The sequence below is a fragment of the Equus caballus genome, chromosome 21 (assembly GCF_041296265.1).
Source record: "Equus caballus isolate H_3958 breed thoroughbred chromosome 21, TB-T2T, whole genome shotgun sequence".
Classification (NCBI taxonomy): domain Eukaryota; kingdom Metazoa; phylum Chordata; class Mammalia; order Perissodactyla; family Equidae; genus Equus; species Equus caballus.
Genome location: NC_091704.1, coordinates 30,934,193 through 30,940,429, shown reverse-complemented (window position 1 = coordinate 30,940,429; position 6,237 = coordinate 30,934,193). Strand labels below are relative to the sequence as shown.

Genomic DNA, 6,237 nt, shown 5'->3' with positions numbered 1-6,237 from the left:
AATTTTAAAATATCACCGTAATGAAAACACCAAATTAAGAATTTTTAAAATTTCTTATAATTCATGGACACCCCCCTACCCCCATTCAAGACCATGCGCAGGGACCTACCTTAGTTTGAGAAATACTTCTCTTATAAAGTTTTGGGAGCCTCTGATGGGGAAAAAAAGCAGGAAAAAAAGAAAATGAAAGGTTTTGGTGGTGGTGGTGATGATTCGCAACGAAAGCAAATTACTTTAAAATAAATTTACATCCTTAAATGGGAAGTGGGGTTAGGAAATAAATATGTGTATATATGGAGGGAGAAATTGTTTTTAAGTAGTTATTTTATTTTCAGTAGATAGTAGGTAGCTTGATGTAGCACATTCAGCTATTTTAGAAAATGGTGCCTTGTGAAAAACATTCTTCAGCAACAAGACTTGGGGTGTTTCTATTTCAGCACCCCCATTCTTCTCAAGCAATTTGATTTGGGGTGACTTGTTTTGGAAATTTAGAGAAAACTGCCTTGTAAGTAGTTATACGAGCAGATTTTGTTTTCCCCTTGGGCTGTACAGCTGCCAGCCCTTTACTGCCTGCTTGGTCCATGGACAGGTTTTTTTTCCCTTTCCCCTCTTGAGGTTCCTGCAATAGAAATAATCATTTTTTAACATGGAAAGGAACCCACTCCCTTTTCATAATCTCAGCTACAGATCTGCTTTTAATTCTGCATGCTTCATTTTTTTCCCTGAAGGATAATTTGGAGATTTGAGTAATTAACCCAAGACTCATAGGAGGCTGTCTTTCGAAGGCGGGCAATTTTGCTGTGGTGGAGTCGGCCGCTGTCAAGCATTAACTTCTTCATAATGAAGCCTTTCAGACTCTCGGCTATCAGCACAAAGATGCACTTCAAGCTAGTGGCTTGGCGCAGTGTAAGCGGACCACTTCTATTCTTTCGTTGTACAAAATGGTCCTCTTGATCTCTGAGTTGGAGCTATTTTTATTTTAGTTCAGTTCTTTTTTGCTTTTTAACTTGGTGGGCAAGTCTTTCACTTATATTTTGATCCACTGCTTAATCTGTTGCCTTTTTTCTAAAAGACCAGCAACAAGACACCCTCCCCAGTATCCAGCACTAGCTCCCCCTTTCAATATATTTAGAATCCTCCCTTTTTAGAAGAGCAGTGACTCAACTCCTGGAATAAATGGGAGTTTGCTCCTCTGATCACAGCACACTTCCTGCTATTAACATGCGATGTCCCTGGTGCAGCACTGGGCACGATCACACCTGCAATTAACCACCAGATTAGGATGTACTTTTTCTTGGCAAGAGGGATCCACCAGAAACTCCAGGGCAGCTGCTGCCCTCCCTTCCCATCCCACTCTCCTGTTAATGCCCCCTCTCAAGCTCTTAGCAGAGAAATGAACTAGAAATCTTTGTTTTCTATTTGATAAATTGGTGTATTTTAACTGATTTGGCAAATACCTCCTGAGAACTTACTATGTAACAGACACTGAGGCAGGCGGTGATCTTTTATCCACTTTTCATCAGGGGTACCGTGCCCGGGACCTTTAGCCTTGAAAAGGATGATGAAAACACTAGACCTGATATATTTATATTATATTGTATATAGAAATTATATAGATACATATATATATCTTACAACCCTGTAAACACAAAATTAATAAACAGTTAATTAAATGTCAACCAGCAACATGACATCAACTTAACTAATTGCAGACATTTAAAAATCCCATTACATTTGGGAGCAATTTTTAGGCAGACTTTCTCACTTTTCAAAGATTCCCAAATATTCTACTTACAAATGAAATTAGTTTTCATAGCCAAATAATTTCAAAAGCAGGTTTATTTTATTTTAAAAACTATTTCATTTTTTTTCTAAAAATTATAGTTAATGTAAGACGTATAGGCATCAAAATGCTTAATATGGTAAAAGCCTCTGCAGGCGTTGAAGCAGCCCAGAGGGCGCAGATGAGGGGTGCAGGGCTGCCAAAGAGGAGGAGGCCCCTACCTTTCAGAAGCTTACAACCCCCGGTGGGCAGATGTGGCTGCCTGGAAAGCTAGCACACATGCAAAGGATATGTGTTAGGAACCTGCTGCTTTCCTGTGAACGCTCTGCTTTTATAGAGCACACATCGCTCTCAGATAGATCCTAGTATTATCTCTGCAACTCGATGCCCCTTGGAAAATCTGAAGACAACTCTTATGCCAACCCCAAAGTCCTTTCTTCTCTGCTTCTTTCTGTTCCTTATATAATATCATTCTGGTCACTTTCTTTTGATCGTACCTTGTGTCTCATAAAATGTGGTGTCTAAAAAGGAAAACCCCACTCCAGATGGGGTGTAACAAGCACAAAGTGTGCTAGAATCTTGCCACCTCACTAGAGTTTTATTCTTTTGTTAATTCAGCTGCTTCATGTTTTCTATGAATATTGGGCCGAAACACAAAGCCCTCAGGTCCTTTTCACATCAACGGTGCCAAACAGATTGCCCTCACCAGGAACTTGCAAATGTGGCTTTCTAAATGTCTTTGCATTTAAATTTGTTAAATGTAGTTTTGTAATTCCCTCTCCTCTCAAAAAATAAAACTTGATTTTGTTATCTGGCTTAGTTATTATTCCTTTCAGCTTTGGGCCAGGTTAAATTTGATAAGCTTGCCCTCTGTACTGGAGAGGACAGAGATTGGTGAGGACTGCACCCTCGGGACAACCCCCAAATTATGTCAGTCTCTGTGGGTAGCTTGTTTCATCAGCTACAAAATCCAACAACGGTACAATTCTCTATTTTGTCAACGGAGATACTACAAATTATTTCTTTAATGCTTTAATGAAATAATGGCATTCTGATTTTCAAAAACCATTCAGGTAGGAATAGTGCTTCTGTAGTTTCCATTTGCAGTTTAATATTATATGTCACATGTAATATGTACTAACTCATTATTACATATCGTGTAGAGACAAAATGTCTGAGTCTAGGGTAATGAAGTTAAATTCATGTGACACCAAAGGGTCAGTAAAGATAATGGCACTCCACCAGTCGTGGTATAGCTGTAAAGTTGGATGGACCTGAACGGGTCACTTCATTGTCCCTCCATCTCCAATTAAGTCACGCCACAAGTCTGTCTTCATTTCCCTTAGGTCTTCCTTTGACTACCTCCTTCAAAATCTTGCATAAATGACACCATTTCCTGAGTTGTCATAGCCATTCTAATTTTTAAACTTTCAAGAACAGTGTCCAATTCAATATTCCTTGTCTGGCTTTGCCTTTTGGCCGGATCTACAGTAATTGGATCTCTGATAAGTACTTAATGGCCTTGGGGACACGCAAAGAAGTGTGGGTCCTGCTCAGGATTAAAGGGTTCAGGAACCCAGGGAAGGCGCCTCATTCCCTGGCTGTGTTAATTAGCCATGCCTGTTGCTAATAAGTCTCTGGAGATATTTTACCAGGATCACAGAAGCAATTTGTGATGCCCAGAGTGGGAGGAAAAAAACCAACACCCCGGCTTTATGAATCTCACAGAAAAGAACTTTGCCTTCTCTATAAAATCATTCTCCTTATAATTTAGGCTTTTTTTTTTTTTTGAAACCAGAACAACAGAACATAGAAATCAAACCTCTGCAATTCAAAGTGAATTATGGAAATGCATTTCTCTTTCCCCAGTTGTGTAATTCAATTCAGTGTTCTTATCTTTCAACAAAACCCTTACTATTATTAGCTGAAAGCATGAGTTTACAATCATTTTTTAAAATTCTGTGGATCTCATCCATGGAATTTATTTGCTCTTCAATACTATCTTTCCCCCGAGGGACTCATTACTCATTTGCACATCTAGAAAGTAAATAATGTGCCATTAACTGGAAAAAAATGCAGCCTCCAATTCATGGCACCAGGATATGCTTTTTTCTCCTTTCTTTGTCCTTTTTTTTTTTTTTTAAACAAGACAAGCATTTGGAAACAGAATACTTTAAAAGGAAAAGATCAGAACTTGTTTTTCAATGAGTTGAGAACAACAGGCACCATTGTAGCTCAAAGCAAGGGTCTTACATACAGTTCAGGGGGAAAAACATCCATAACGGACTATTATATGTAAGCCCAAGATTTAGATGAAATATTCTTGGGTTCCAGATGGATTCCAATTTCTTTCTTAACAAGTATATCTATTTCCAAATTTAATCATGACTTTTTTTTTAAGATCACAGTGTTCCGATAAATTAAAAACATTGGTAGTAATCACTTTCACTAGAAACGGGGGCATATTTCCACAGCAGCTATGCATCACTGGCCCGTCACCATAGGGAAAATTCTTCCCAGCATTCTCCGGGTTGGGGAGAATAGGACACAATCTGGTTTCGTCAAGGGTGTGGGTCAGGATCTAGCTCAACATAAAGGGCAGCATGAATCCTGTCTCTGTATGGCACCTGTATCAAAGGACAGACACTCCCAGACATACAATCATTAATCTTGTAAGCATCTCAGGAGTGCAAATGATTGATTCCACCTATGTTGACTGAAGCTGGCTACACTGAGTTTCCCTGGAGAGGAGGGTAGAAGTATTGAAGTTGTTGGGGTTTTTTCATAGAGGACCAGGGATGATAAGAGTAGTAATGTCTAACATTGATTTTGTGCTAGGCACCATTTGCAACACTTATGTATAAGAACATGTTTATTTATAACAACATTATCGGGGAGGCACATGAATGTTCCTATGTGACAGAGGAGGAAACTGAGACACAAAGAAGTTCAGCTACTTCCCGAGAGAGAGCAATTGCTTAAGCCCAGGTGGTCTGATTTCGAGCAGCATTATTCAAAAGGAATACAACGGGAGGCACATATGTAATTTTAAATGATGTATAGCCACATTTTTTTTAAAAAAGTAAAGTAAAATAGACGAAATTAATTTTAATAATATTATTTCTTTAGTTCAGTGTATCCCCAATATTATCATTTCAACATGTTACAATATAAAAATTATTAGTGAGATATTTTACATTTTTTAACTAATCCGTTGAAATCCACTGTGTATTTTATACTTACAGGACATCTCCATTTGGACCAGCCGTGTTTCAAGAGCCTGAAGCCACACGTGGCTAGGGTCTACCTGTCTTGAGCCGCCTTTCTGAATGTCCTCATTTACGGCAGGCGATGTGCCAACCCTGCAGCTGCCCCTCTCTTTGGTTAGAGGCAGCCTCTGAGTGCAGAAACGTAGTGAAGGGGGTTGGTGTGCAGTTTCTGGGAGAACTGGAGGAATCAGCCCCCTTCCACCCTCTTGGAGCCTCTGTGGCTGTTAGAACAAGGGCCAGCTCTGGGATGACTGGGCCCCTCCAGTTGACAGAAGCAGCCCCACTTGTCCCCTCAGGCCAAGCTCCACACCCACACGCAGTGGCCCTGATGCTCTCCTTCTTCTCCAGCTCTCTGTGGGCTCCCGGAGAAGGCTCTGGGCCGGGGGCACAGGGGACACGGGAGAGGCCGCCCCTACGGGCAGTTCTTGGGTGTGGGCACTTAGTGAGGTTAGCTGGGCCAGCCTGAGTGTTTCCGTCAGGAGGGAAGTGAGAGCAGGACCTTCAGGAGACTTGTCATAGGGCGGCCCTGTGCCACAGGACACTGTCTAGACAGAGAATGATGTCCCCTGTGCTCATCACCGCCAGGGTGAAAAAGGCAGGGAGGCGGTCTCCAGTTCTCAGCACCCTGGGCAGGGTGAGTTATATGTGTTTGCTCTGTTTTTCCCTCCTTCTAACGACAGGCCTCTCTGGTGCCGCAGGCTCAGTCTCTCTTTTACTTCATAACCTTTTAGATCATGAAAAACTCACTCATTGGCCAGCCTTTCAAGTGGATTTTGGGGTTGCCTCTACCACCTTTGGTCTTACCGCTGGAAGGAGAGGGCTGCGGGAGAGCAAGTGCTCTAATGGATGAGGTCAGCTTCAAAGGACAGGATGCAGGGCAGTGGCCTAGGGACCCGGGTGGTCTCCCTAGTGTCCTGGATGTCTAAGGGTTGACTATTGGCGGAAGGTTACAGGGGTGTCAGGAGGGTTCCTCCGAGTCACAGAGAGCAGGACCTGTTACTGGGCAGCCAGCTATTGCACACCCGACAGGTGCACACTTCTGTTCTGAAGTTGTTTCAGAAACTGCAGTCTCCCCCCACAACACCCCACCTCCTCAGCCTTGTTCAGGATTATAGATGGAGGGTGCAAGCAGGAAGAAAAGAGGATCGAGGGTAGATGTATACATAAACATTTCTGTATTTGTAC

General features: G+C 41.8%; 1 long non-coding RNA gene across 1 annotated transcript; it reads right to left on the bottom strand.

Annotated features, from left to right (window-relative positions):
* Positions 1-306: 306 nt before the first annotated feature.
* Positions 307-5,983, bottom strand: LOC138919948 (uncharacterized). The gene is made up of 3 exons (XR_011430543.1): positions 5,027-5,983; positions 1,473-1,548; positions 307-619 (listed from the first exon to the last, which is right to left on the bottom strand). It is a non-coding gene; the product is annotated as an uncharacterized lncRNA (long non-coding RNA).
* Between the last annotated feature and the right edge of the window lie 254 nt (positions 5,984-6,237).